We start from the raw sequence: 15,699 nt of genomic DNA on the forward strand, positions 1-15,699 counted from the left end.
TAAAGATATGTTAGAAGTATTGCAGAAATTTTATGAAAATATTTATGAAGCAGAAGAAAGGGGAAACAAAAGTTACAAATGGATATATTTGTGGAAGACTTAGTTATGCCAAGTTTAGAGGTAAATGAGGTTTGACAATTGATAGCTAATATAGCAAGAGATGAGGTAAAAACAGTAATGTGTAATTATATAATAGGGAGGTCTCTGTGAACAGACTGTTCCTGTGGAAATTTGGAACTTAGAAAGGAAGAAAATGATAATGGTTTGGTAGATTTTGTTTAACAATATTTTAAATTAGCATCTTCGAAGAAATATGAGATAGCTGTATTACCAAAGAGAGTAAAAGCCCCTTCAGATCAGCACTCATGCAGATCCATTAACATTTTAAACAATGATTGTTTGTCTTTGTCTGTACCAGTTAAGAGAATGACAAAGTTTTACCAAAATTGATAGATATGTATCTATTTCATTTTGTGGAGGGCAAACATTTGATGACACTACTAGAACAACACCGATTTAGAAGGAAATGGAGTATATGACTATGCCATCATTGGTGAGTCTTGATACAAGGAAAGCTTTTGATAGAACCATTTAGTGTTGAGCAGGTCTGTGGTAGCATTTAGGAGAATAATAGGGTTAATAAAGTAGAAGAAGGGTCAGAGGCAAGAAGTAAAGTGAGAAGGTTCCTCTCTGAAAAGCTTATTTTAAACAGTGGATCAAGGTACAGCTGTCCTATTTACCCTTTATATGCTTTATATTCGGAGCTATTAGCAAAGAAAATAAGGGAGTTACAAATTCAAGGATATAACTGGTATGACAATAAACAAATTATTATTTTTATTTTTATCTCCTTCCTGTCATACTTGAGAGCTGGCCCACCACCCCACATCCTTCATTTGGTCTACCAGTACTCCTGTGTCTCCCCCCAATGCTGAATTTTATACTTGGGCCAACAAGGAGCTTAAGGATATCCTGGGTGGCAGTGCTATTTATTTTAATTTTGGAGCTTTTACTTTTATGACCCACCCTCGTTGACCTCATCCAAGGGCTACTCCCCTCATTGGACCACGCCTTCTCTTTGGGAATGTCGTTGGCAAATGTCTTCCCTTGCAGGATGGGCCACCCATCCCTCCCTGTTGGTGCATCAGACACCCGAGACGCTAATCAAACCTGGGTCACCTGGGCCAGTGTTAGGGCTTTATCCTTATATGCCAAGGTGCTGACCATAATGAAAATATAGCTTTAATTAATGATGGTATTATTTTGTATTTTATAAATACAGAAAAGTATTGTGGAGTGTTTTGAGACTGCTTCAAGTCTTTTACAGGATATAAATGTATGTATCTTGGGAATGAGCTGAATACTCTATACTGTGCACATGTCTTTTTGTTAAAAGAAGCACACTAATAAAGAAACTAATATTTTTTAGCATTTAGTTTACAAAAAATAAATAAATACAAGACAGTTCTACTCTATGTAGTAATTCTAAGTTGGTAACAAAGTACAATATCAAATGGAAACCTACAAGGTCTCCAGAAGAATATAAACCTTAAATAATAATAATAATAATAATAATAATAATAATAATAATCATCATCATAATAATCATCATCATAATAATCAAGGATACAAGACCATCTAAACATTTTAAGGAGGGAGTTGTGGGCCTTTTGTTCCAAGTGTTATCACTCCCCTACTAGACGCTGAAGTTGAGGTTCATCCACTCATTCCACAGGTTAAAGTCATCTTATTTCCCTGCTCTCTTTGCCAGCTACACAGATTCAGGGAAATCAAAAGTAAATGAGATGGCTTTGATTTCTGCTATCTCTACTGAAAAAGGGTAATTATACATTCAGATTAGCAGTAAAATAAGAAAACATCGATTCCCAGTTGCCTGGATTAGCAATTCACATTCCAGTTTGTGTTTTTTTTTTTTTTTGTTCCTGTTCTGGAGGCAACATATATTTCTCTTCCTTCCTGTTTAGACTTCCTTTCAATCAAACTTTGTGGAAAGGGATGCTAAGGGGCTACTAATTGAGCAGATACCCAAAACAGAACTGACTTTTAAAACTAGGAGCTAATGTCCACCTCTGATAAGTTAGATGTACAGACTTTTTGAGGGTCACACATTAGTCCACCATTCATGAGAAACACCTCTGCTGAAATTCTTTTAATTGTTTATCAATGCTTATTAATTGGGGTAGTAGACTTATTCTAATGAACCAGTTTCAGCTAAAGCATGGGATAGTTGGGCAGATGCAATAAAGCCTACATGCTCTGCTAAGACTGTGTGCACAACATGGCATGAAGCGCACATGATAGCACACTGTTTTGGATTCAGTAAGCAGCTCTATGCAGTGTGTAGAGACATGAAAACATGGTAAACACCATGGTATGCTAATTCCAGCATAAGCAGCTGGATTGTATGCTAATCAACCAATCCAAGCTGGAGGAGCTATTCAGCAAGCTATAAAGCAACTGTACAGATTCAGTGCTGTTTTTTCCTGCAAATTCCAAAATCTTTTTATAAGTCTATAAGTCGTTTGTGATTTACACACATTTATTATTGATGTTTTATCCAAGTTCTAAGTACAAACTGACCAGCGATGACATATATTTGTAAGTAATGCTCCGATTTGTTGATGTTGCATCAAGGGGCGAATGCCGATATCTATAAATAAGCATTTTTTAGTAGTTTAAGTTGATAGTTGTTTACTTGAATGACGCTATCTAATTCTGAGTGTTATTAGGGTTCGCAAGCATTGTGAACATGCTGTGCTCGGTGACTTATGTTACTTTGTGAATTGTAACTGAGGTATAATATGAGTTATTTTCTTTGACTCCATTTCCATGGAGATTAATTAGATTAAATTAACTTAATTGATAAAGCGAGATAATTAATGAGCCCGCCAAAATGCTTGGGGTACATATATATTAGTTGCATTGCACTGTTTTAATGTATCTGATGAAGCATAGCTTGACTATGCGAAAGCGCTCATTTCCGTTTTGAAATAAAAGATTTTATGCTTCTACCTTGACTGGTTTTGGACTTCAACGTGAGCTACTGTGGATTTTATCTGTATTGGTGACTTCATTCGTGCTGACTGCCCTCATCTTTTCTTACCTATTTTATCTTACACTTGGTGAGAGCATCTTTAGCAGTGAGTTGTGTTCTTTTGCATTGCAAATTCCAAAATCTATTGGAATACAGCCAAGGAAACATCTGTACACATGCCAGTGACTACATATATTTTCCCCGTAAACCTGAGGGCATGGTCACAAATATGCAGGAATTCTACCCTGTAGCACACTACCTGAAGTACTGGGTGCCATAGACTGTACACATATATGCACCACCTGGGGAAAAGGAAAGGGTATACATAAATAGAAAGGGCTTCCACTCCATTAACTGCAAAGTTGTGTGTAATGCTAAGGGAATCATTCTGAATGTGTGTGTTGGCAACCCAGGCAGTTACTACGACTCGCATATCTGACACAACTCTCAGCTGTATGACATGTTTACTAGGGGAGCTATCCTACAGGGTCATTTAGTGGAGGATGCAGGTTATGCACTAGAACCGTGGCTGATGGCACCCATCAGAAATGCACACATACCACCTGAAGAACACTATAATGAATCACATGTTCAAACAATTAATATCATAGAGTGTGTGTTTAGGCTGTTGAAGTCATGGTTCAGTTGCCTATATACATCTGGGGGAATCCTGCAGTACAATCTCTGCACATGTGCTGAAATCTTAATCTGTGTTATACCTCACAACATCTACTTGAGAAAACAGCTTCAACAGGATCAACAAGTGGAAGGTCCACACATCCCACCACCACTGACAAGTCACCACAAGCACATGCAGGTGAGGAGTCAGAGGGGGAACTAGCAGCTGTTGTGGGTTTAGACAGGCATAGGTGGGCTCAATATACTCTCATATTGGCTAAGAAGCAATACATATCAAACTACTCACCACCTAAGGGGATAAAACCTTCATCCTATGCACATACATGTAGTAATATTGATATCAGGCAATGGTCACAGGCTTTACATACTCATTTAATGGCTGTGCACTCTTAGCATCAGACAGAGTCAGTCCTGAACTAAAACTATAGCAACTGCCGGATTTACAGGGTAAGTGCTGAACCTGGAATAGAACAAACAATGTGTAGTAATATAAATGAATGGCATAGCCTTGCATACTGTTACTTGATTATATAAGTAAGCAAAAGGTGGTTGATTTTTAAGATATGACAGCAGTGATTTAATTGAATACATGCATCAGCTATCAAGTAATAGGTCTCAGGCAACAAAGATTCACACATTCATACCTCTCAAAAGTAATGACTGTCACAGAATGTCCATAGTTTGGACTCGTACTTTTGTACTGGCAAATCATTAAAGAAAGATGTTAGAAATTAATAATACACATTTCAATTCAGACATCATATCCCTCTGAAAAATCTTAAAAATAGTAATGCAAAAATGGTTATTCTATCAACTGTCTATGTTTGTAAGACCAAAGTATTTAAAAAGTCTCCCTAGTGTTCAGCCTTTTGTCTCACTTTTATTTATGGCTTGAACCAGCTTTGTTGCTGTAAGAGTTTGGGAGGCATGCACACATTACAAAAACCTGTAAGAAAACAGTAAAATTAGCAAAAAAGCATCACAAACACAGATATACTAAGCACTAAGTTAGCTATGCACCCTGATCATCAGGCAAAAGACTTGTGTATCCCTGAATCCAAAAGATGAAAACAAGGATATGGCACAGTTATCATTTGCCCAGGGTGTTGTGTGGGGGAGCAGGTGGTCTAGGCTGGCACAATAGGTAGTGAGTCCATGTCAGTAAGTAAGAGAAACAAGTAGACATTTGGATAAAGTAGCAAATGTCCACTGAGACAGAATGAGCTTTAAACCTCACTGCTGACCCATTTACTTTTATGTGTGTGTGTGTGTGTGTGTGTGTGTGTGTGTGTGTGTGTGTGTGTGTGTGTGTGTGTGTGTGTGTGTTTGTATGGGCCATCCAGGTACAATTGGTGTGTGTCTGTAAGAACACAGCCAAGCATTGTGCTAGCTCTACATACTGATATGTCAGACAGGTGCAAGCCATGCATGGTACATCTGACAGTTTGTCATTGTTGTCCCCAACCCTGAGAACTGGCTTTGCTAGGGGTTGCACTGGCATGTCCATGCCCATTGTCAGATGAACTGCTGCCACCTGAATGTGACTGATGTCTGCTGGATGAGCTCTCTTCACAAGTATGCCCAGGACCACAACTCCATGGCCTGCCACATCTGGGTGTGGACACTGCAACCACTGGCAGAGCAGTGGAAGTAGTGCTACTATGGAAGCATCATTGGGTATGGCCATGTTGGTGAGCATCTGATGATATGGTTGACATACACCCTTGTGGATGCTGTCCCCCTCCCAGCAGATATTCCTTCACAACCACCGCTCATTCCAGTGTGTCATTCATCTGATCCATTGAATCGAGAACATGGTGGATGCAGTCATGCATGTCAGCCTGTGCCACATCTACAACCATAAGCGTTTTTTCAGAGGCCCTATTGGAACTTACTTGCACCTCCAGGATGGCCCTAAACATATGTCAAGTGATACTGAAAGACACACCTAGATCAGGTGCAGGATGGACAGCAGGCCTCCTCTAAGCAACCTGAACAACCCTCCTGCGTGGCACCTCACTCACACTTTGGCCACAGCCCAAGTCAATAGGTACAGAAGCCACAGTAACAATAGTACCCTGATCAAGCGTCTCACCTTCAACCTGTCCCATATCTGAGAGCTCACTGGAATGGGTTTGTGTAGGCTTACTGGCTGTGTCTGATGGAATTACAGGAGATGGCAAAATTGTCAATCTGAGTGTCAGATTGAAACTCTGCAGCCCTCCCCCCCAACTGTGCCTGTGTTTGGCCACCATCATCATCATCATCATCATCATCGTCGGAGTCTGCCAATACTCTGACATCAGGTAGTAAGAGTCTTACACTTCCACTGTCAGGATCACTTGTGATAATAACCAACAAATACAGGAAAGAAATTAATAGCAACACTACCACAGTTCAATATATGCTAACAAACTAACACTGGTACCCCTATCACAGATGGTACAACAATACATACAGAGTCCTGACATCCACCTCACACATACAAATAAATGAAATATTTCTGTAAAATGCTCATCTGTACTGAAATAAAATGTTTGGTTTACCATGTACAAATGAATCCACACTTCATAGGGAGGATGGTCCTGTAAGAAGTTAAGCAAAATGTAAGGATACCATCCTCACAATAGCAATAACACAGTGGGAAAATTGTTGGGCTTTTTTGACCTTTTTTATATATTAACAATACATTTAACTGTAAACTTGGATGACACGTCCACCTGAAGCCCATGTGTAATGAACCAGAATGTGTTGTTAACTGTATCAATCTATAACTAGACCCCCCCCCAAATATTAAATCAACTTAAGTATTGCTTTCATTATTTTACTATACAAGAAATATTTTAAAATTGACATAGGTACGCCCACCTTGAAGCTCTTCCTGGGACATACTTGCCCTTCCAGAAAGAGCAGCACCAACATCAATCACATGCTGTTCTGCACTTTCCACTGAGCTCTGGATCCGTGACAGTGGAAATGAACTCTTCATTTGGTGTCAGTGATGGCTCTGTAACAGGTCCCCACTCTAGCCAGCTGTCCATGGGCCACTGTAGCTGCTCTCCTGTGGGCAGATGAAATCATGTCAGTGGCCCTATGATGCACCTGATCATACATCTTGCTGCATCCCCCTAACAGTGTTCACAGTCTGGTTCTAAATTTGCATTTTTCCAGGCATATCCCCATCTCCACATCCTCTCTCAAGCAGAAAGGCGCCATGCTGCTGAAATGCTTAGATGATGATGATGCCATTTTTGGGGTCACTGAAGGGGATTTTCAGGGATTGGAATGCTTGGATGCCATAGCCCTAGGTGACATAAAACACAAAAGAAGAATACTACACTTAAATATCACATAAATAAAAGTTCTGTTAGATATAACAATGCTGTGCATCTGAGAAAGTAAAATGCCCTGACAAAAATGCCTATGCTATGAGTAAACTTCTAAGTAAGACATACAGATAGAGTAGCATTTGCTAATGTATGGGTGTATGTGTGTGTGTGTGTGTGTGTGTGTGTGTGTGTGTGTGTGTGTGTGTGTGTGTGTGTGTGTGTGTGTATTTTTTTTCCTAGTGACATGATCATATCCAGCATATATGAAAAATGTAATCATACCTTATCAAGACCAGTAGTCTTCTGTGCAGATAAATCCGAAGTAATAGCAATCTTCTTCTATGTTATCCACATGAACAAGTCTCCTCACCTTCAGGTTCCCTAGCTACATGATTACCTTTTATAGTGTAGATTCAGGGCTGTGAACATGGTGAAGATGCAAATGAGGTGTGAACTCATTAGAATTACTGCATTCCAGATTCTTGGCTCTGTGTAGCTAATGTAAACATAGTGCAAGCACTCCCTCAGTGTTTGTTACTAATGGATTGCAACTGTGAATGATTACTGGTAGGGAGAAGGAAAACACAACAGCAATTCGGACTCCCTTACCTCCAGTTGGTGTGTCAGCCAGGTTAGGTTTACAAAGTGTAGAAGTGATTGTATCAAGTAAGTATGCATCACACATTTTACAGTTTCTGTTCAGTAACATCCAACCTCCCCTGCATTTGTTGAAAACTGTATATTACTGCCATTTAATATCCTCATGCATTGTAAGGAGAATGATACAAAATGCCTTACAGCCTGCATGTCTAAGATTACTGAACAGATAAGAGAGGAATGAACATTATACACAGGTAAGACAGAGCTGCAGTTTAGCAAACAATAGTCATAAATGATTGTGTGATCAGTCACTGCACTAGATCTGAAATTAATACATGTACAAACAACTCAAAAGTGTACATGTGCCATATGTATTAATACTTTGGATGATTTTGTACTTGTTTGTATGCACAATGATTTTAATTCTCTGCTGCAAAGCTGTTTGTATGGCAAAGAGGGATAAGACACATTTACTGTGTTTTGAACATTCATTGGTGTGAGAGTTGAAATCTGGACTTGTGTAGAATCTTTCATGTGTACATGTGTACTAACATTTATTTTGTAATGTTGTTTATCATATATATATATATATATATATATATATATATATATATATATATATATATATATATATATATATATATATGTATATGTCTACTTCACATGACTGAAATATCAAAATACTGAATTTCATTTGACTGAGTCTACACTATCTAATTTTCAGAATACTGAAAACTCATTTGACTGAGTTTCATTATACTGAAAGCTTAAAATGCTGAATTTCAAAGTACTGAATTTTAAGCCATAGACATGCACACTTACAACACCAATGACTAACTCTTTCCAGAACTTAAAAACTAATTACTTACCATCTTAACAGAAACTGGACGATATAAAACCAAACCCACAAACATATATATTGCACTACAGTGGGGAAAGGACATATACCTTTTACTTATCTTACAGTACTGTACACACTGTCACTACTGCCAGGAGTGCATGAAATGTCCACCATATTGCTTTAGATACTTCCCATAAAAAAGTAAATAAACATATCCACATTTAGAAATACTACAACACTTTCTATGCTACTATCTGTACTCTGACAGTTGGCACTTTAAGTTACAGTAATGTGTTTTTATTGCAAGCAAGTCACTGGTGAAAGGAAGGACAGATTATGTCTGTGGCTTAAAATTAATCATTTTGAAATTCAGCATTGTAAGCTTTCAGTATAATGAGACTCAGTCAAATGAGTTTTCAGTATTTTGAAATTTAGGTATTGTGTTCTCAGTTAAATGAAATTCAGTATTTTGAGATTTCAGTCAAGTGAAGTAGACGTATATATATATATATATATATATATATATATATATATATATATATATATATATATATATATATTTTATACCAGTGTTTGCATGACGAGCAGCTTATCACAAACACGGTAAACAGAGAAATACAATAAATGTCATGTAATGTACTTCTGTAATAACCAGTACATCAGCTACACCTGTGTGTAGCACATCTGCTAAACAAATTGATCCACACAGCATATCCTATCTGTAGCTCATGGTTCAAGTCCCACCTTTGTCTTTTAAGGATGATTTGTCTTTTAAGGATGAAACCAAATAAACACTGTTCACAAGGAGAAAACCAGTTTAGCTTTTATTTTCACATATGTACGATGCTTACCATTGTGCAAACCTGGCCTAATGGCCCACACATTAAGCAGACAGAACATCTGCGGACAGGATACAGATATTCTCAGTTTCAAAAAGGATACATTAGGATACATTGTTGCATTTTCTGGTTTCCACTGAACAAACACACTAAGTAGCATTGCATGGAAGTTAGCAACCTTCCCCAACACTTACAGATATGGAACACCTGCAAAGAAGAAGCACACAGTCAACAATTTCAAAATGAATGCATTCTATCAAGTATGTTGGGTACTGTGCAAACATGCTAAGCAGAGTTGCACTGCAGTTAACACACAGAAGTGAATAATGAATAGGAAAACATACAACTGTTATTTAATTATTTCTGTGGCAGCAGGTGTAAGCGAGGGCTGCAATACAGATGGTCCTGTGTTCTAATACAGGAATAATTTCAAATATTTTTACTGTTCTTCCATTTCACTGTATATATATATATATATATATATATATATATATATATATATATATATATATATATATATATATATATATCACATAAAAATAAGCATAATTATACATAATAAGTATACATAGCAGTGGAGCTCAAATGGAGTATTTGTGAGACTAAGGGTATACTGACTACTATGTTTCTGTAATTATAATTGTGCTATCTGGCCTTGGATGACATTCAGACTTCAATAATGTTCATACACACATGAATGTATAAACCAGGACCTTGTCAGCTCACAGACATACATGGCTAACCTCTCAAACTGCCATGTGTATTTATATATAACTCTTGAGTATGTCTGAGAAACACTACTTATCTGGCAAGGATGGAAAATCACTGCTATGGAAGACAATGTTTTGTCTCTTATGCATGGGTTTGAATCCCACACTGCAAAAATCAATGTTATCAGTGTATAAAGCCAAACCAAAAATATGTCAGCCATGAAATATATGTCCACTAAATGTATGCAAAGTTAAATCACCTAACAGGTACAGCAGCAAACAACCCTCAGACTAATACCAAGTATCACATTAAACTTCCACTTTCCAAAACTGCTTTCCTCTCTATTTGGCACTGTTGCTCTCCACTTAAAGGGGCACTGTCTCGTTTCTAAATAGAGCTTCTTGCCTTGGACCGAAATACAAACATTGCCACCCCCTTTAGTTAACTACCTCCCACTTTATGACATCACTGGTTATTCCTGCCCACATATCAATTAACTTTGCGTATTCAGTCCCATTCAGGTTTTAGTTCCTATCTGCAAACTCAAACAATGTAGATCTAGTTCCGACAGACTGCATCTTGCTTTTATGTCTCAAGTATTTTTTTAATAATTATTGGCCACCCTTGCATTAGTATGACAAGTTACCTAGACTAGACCGTGCAAGCATGATACAAAACTAGTTGTTCCATTAACTTTCAAAATGAATTAGCATTGTATACAAGTCCATAAGTGCATACATTGTAGAATGCCAATTCACCGTTGTAGATCAGTTGGTTTAATGATCTGGTTATGCTATGTATGTGTTGGTTGGCCATAGCAACTGCAGGTGGGCGTGTTCTACTCACTGCAGTTAACACAGCGTTGTAACATTCCATGTGGCAGTTAATAAAGAAGCTGTTAAACTGAAAACAGGTCTCCTCTCTCATTTCAACATGGTGTCAGAAGTTGCTCGCCAATGAGCATTTTTTCATCATTTTTCCTCGTTCAAGAAGGAAAAAAAAAAAAAAGAGGTACGCGTTACAAGTGGCTAACGGGCTAACAAACATGGCGGAAGGATTTCGCAGACCAGACCCACTGTCTTCGATGGAGGCGTTGCTGAAAATTGGCGGCGTATTTGAAAGGGAGTATGACATCTTTATTGAGGCGGCCCACTCAGATAAACCAGACAAAACGAAAGCCATCAAAAGGGAACGCTTGTTTGTCTATACCGCAGAAATTAGGGTGCCACCCGCAAGAGACGGGCAGGACGGAGCCATTATTCATCCAGCAGAGTCCAGAGAGGACCCCAACTGTTTAAAAAGAATTTCGGGAAATGTACAACCCACAATATAATAAAATAATGGAGACACAAGTTTCATTCCGAAATCAGAGACAAAGGTGAGACTATTGAGTCTTTTATTAGTGATTTAAAGATTAAAGCCAAAAGTTGTCATTTTGGAGATTTAGATGAGTTAATCTGTGACAGGATTGTTTTGTGGCATAAATAATGACAGTATAAGGAAGGCCCTTTTACGTGACAGTGACTTGACCCTATCCAAAGCCATTTCTATCTGTCGTGTTTATGAAATGACTGAGGAGAATACTAGGGCTCTTGCCAAACAGCCGGCCGCAACGGTGGATGCACTGCAGCCAGGCTCCACCAGATGGCTTCCCAGGACAAATTATAAGCCTGTAAGTGGGCAGGATGTAAAACTTGTCAGGAACTGCAACAATTGTGGAGGCAACCACGCTGCGCAGCGAGACAAATGTCCTGCGTTTGGCCAGCAATGCCACAAATGTCAAAAATGGAACCACTGCAAAGAATTTTGCAGATCCAAGCCTCAACATGAACATCCTAAAAGGAAAAGTTTTGTTAAAGAATACCGTAACAAACAACCCATGCATCAGCTATAGAGCTGGAGCAACGGACATCAACACTGATGACACATTCTATTTCCACATGAAAAGCTCTACCTTGGTTCCTAGCTACAGATTACCTTTTATATGTTCAGGGCTGTGAACATGGTGAAGATGCAAATGAGGTGTGAACTCATTAGAATTGCTGCATTCCAGATTCTTGGCTCTGTGTAGCTAATGTAAACATAGTGCAAGCACTCCTTCAGTGTTTGTTACTAATGGATTGCAACTGTGAATGATTACTGGTAGGGAGAAGGAAAACACAACAGCAATTCGGACTCCCTTACCTCCAGTTGGTGTGTCAGCCAGGTTAGGTTTACAAAGTGTAGAAGTGATTGTATCAAGTAAGTATGCATCACACATTTTACAGTTTCTGTTCAGTAACATCCAACCTCCCCTGCATTTGTTGAAAACTGTATATTACTGCCATTCAATATTCTCATGCATTGTAAGGAGAATGATACAAAATGCCTTACAGCCTGCATGTCTAAGATTACTGAACAGATAAGAGAGGAATGAACATTGTACACAGGTAAGACAGAGCTGCAGTTTAGCAAACAATAGTCATAAATGGTTGTGTGATCACTCACTGCACTAGATCTGAAATTAATACATGTACAAACAACTCAAAAGTGTACATGTGCCATATGTATTAATACCTTGGATGATTTTGTACTTGTTTGTATGCACAATGATTTTAATTCTCTGCTGCAAAGCTGTTTATATGGCAAAGAGGGATAAGACACATTTACTGTGTTTTGAACATTCATTGGTGTGAGAGTTGAAATCTGGACTTGTGTAGAATCTTTCATGTGTACATGTGTACTAACATTTATTTTGTAATGTTGTTTATCATATATATATATATATATATATATATATATATATATATATATATATATATATATATATATATATATATAGGTCTACTTCACATGACTGAAATATCAAAATACTGAATTTCATTTGACTGAGTCTACACTATCTAATTTTCAGAATACTGAAAACTCATTTGACTGAGTTTCATTATACTGAAAGCTTAAAAATGCTGAATTTCAAAGTAATGAATTTTAAGCCATAGACATGCACACTTACAACACCAATGACTAACTCTTCAGAACTTAAAACTAATTACTTACCATCTTAACAGAAACTGACTCCATATAAAACCAAAACCCCCAAACATATATATTGCACTACAGTGGGAAAGGACATATACCTTTTACTTATCTTACAGTACTGTACACACTGTCACTACTGCCAGGAGTGTATGAAATGTCCACCATATTGCTTTAGATACTCTATAAAAAGTAAATAAAACATATCCACATTTAGAAATACTAACACTTATGCTACTATCTACTCTGACAGTTGGCATTAAGTTACAGTGTGTTTTTATTGCAAGCAAGTCACTGGTGAAAGGAAGGACAGATTATGTCTGTATTAAAATTCATCATATTTTGAAATTCAGCATTGTGTTTTCTCAGTATAATGACTAGTCAGTATTTTGAAATTTAGGTATTGTGGTCTCAGTTAAATGAAATTCATATTGTGCTATTTCAAAATATGAAGTAGACCTATATATATATATATATATATATATATATATATATATATATATTATACCAGTGTTTGTAATGATCTAGCAGCTTATCACAAAACACAGTAAACAGAGAAATACATAATAAAATGTCATGTAATGTACTTGTAATAACCAGTACATCAGCTACACCTGTGTAAATCACCTAACAGGTACAGCAGCAAACAACCCTCAGACTAATACCAAGTATCACATTAAACTTCCACTTTCCAAAACTGCTTTCCTTTATTTTGGCACTGTTGCTCACTTAAAGGGGCACTGTCTCGCTTCTAAATAGAGCTTTGCCTTGGAACGCATCAAATACAAACATTGCCACCCCCTTTAGTTAACTACCTCTACTTTGTGACATCACTGGTTATTCCTGCCCACATATCAATTAACTTTGCATGTGATCTGTAGTCCCATTCCAAGTTTTAGTTCCCATTCAAAACTCAAACAATGTAGATCTAGTTCCGCAGACTGCATCTTGCTTTTATGTCTCAAGCATTTAATAATATTGGCCACCCTTGCATAGTATGACAAGTTAATGAAGATTCAGACCGCAAGCATGATACAAAAACTAGTTGTTCCATTAACTTTCAAAATGAATTTGAATTAGCATTGTATACAAGTCCATAAGTGCATACATTGTAGAATGCCAATTCACCGTTTAGTTTCAGTTGGTTAAATGGTTATGCACGTATGTGAAACGCATGGCGGAAGGATTTGACCAGACCACTCGTCTTCGATGGAGCGTTGCTGAAAATTATTGAAAGGGTATGACATCTTTTAGCCACTCAGATAAACCAGACAAAGCAAGCCATCAAAGGAACGCTTGTTTGTCTATCCCAGAAATTAGGGTGCCACCAAGAGGCAGAGCCATTATTCATCCAGCAGAGTCCAGAGGACCCCAACTGTTTAAAGAAATTTCGGAAATGCCCCACAATATAATAAAATAATGGAGACACAAGTTTCATTCCGAAATCAGAGACAAGGTGAGACTATTGAGTCTTTTATTAGTGATTTAAAGATTAAAGCCAAAAGTTGTCATTTTGGAGATTTAACAGATGAGTTAATCTGTGACAGGATTGTTTGTGGCATAAATAATGACAGTATAAGGAAGGCCCTTTTACGTGACAGTGACTTGACCTATCCAAAGCCATTTCTATCTGTTGTTTATGAAATGACTGAGGAGAATACTAGGGCTCTTGCCAAACAGCCGCCGGTGGATGCACTGCAGCCAGGCTCCACCAGATGGCTTCCCAGGACAAATTATAAGCCTGTAAGTGGGCAGGATGTAAAACTTGTCAGGAACTGCAACAATTGTGGAGGCAACCACGGGACAAATGTCCTGCGTTTGGCCAGCAATGCCACAAATGTCAAAAATGGAACCACTGCAAAGAATTTTGCAGATCCAAGCCTCAACATGAACATCCTAAAAGGAAAAGTTTTGTTAAAGAATACCGTAACAAACAACCCATGCATCAGCTAGAGCTGGAGCAGCCGGACATCAACACTGATGACACATTCTATGTAGATGGTGTCGAGCCCATTGCAGTTGTGGACAATGTAAATACCCAAGTAGAGTACCAGGATGAAGGATTTGTCACCCTGTATGTACAAGATAAGCCTATTAAAATGAAAATCGACATGGGGGCAAAATGTAATGTGATGACAAAAAGCACTTTTCTCCAGCTGTATGAGGGACAGATTTTGACATGCAATAAAACAATAAACCTAGTGGCCAGCAAGATCAAACAGCGGTTGCTACACTTTCTCTGTCACTGGATAGACAACAACACTACCATTCTTCCTTGTGGATCGTGATGTGTCACTGGGGTTTTGAGCATGTATACGTCTAGGACTTGTCACACTGAGCCCTCATGTCCACCAGGTCAGTACAGAGCCTGACACTGATTTTACAAAAAATGTCCGTGAACAGTATGATGATGTGTTCACGAGCTTGGAACTTCAATAATATATTCCATGACTCTAGATCCTGAGGTGCAATCCAGCCATAGACATGCACACTTACAACACCAATGACTAACTCTTTCCAGAACTTAAAAACTAATTACTTACCATCTTAACAGAAACTGGACGATATAAAACCAAACCCCCAAACATATATATTGCACTACAGTGGGGAAAGGACATATACCTTTTACTTATCTTACAGTACTGTACACACTGTCACTACTGCCAGGAG

This window comes from Protopterus annectens, chromosome 7.part0 (genome assembly GCF_019279795.1).
Source record: "Protopterus annectens isolate FY-2018-M chromosome 7.part0, PAN1.0, whole genome shotgun sequence".
Classification (NCBI taxonomy): domain Eukaryota; kingdom Metazoa; phylum Chordata; order Ceratodontiformes; family Protopteridae; genus Protopterus; species Protopterus annectens.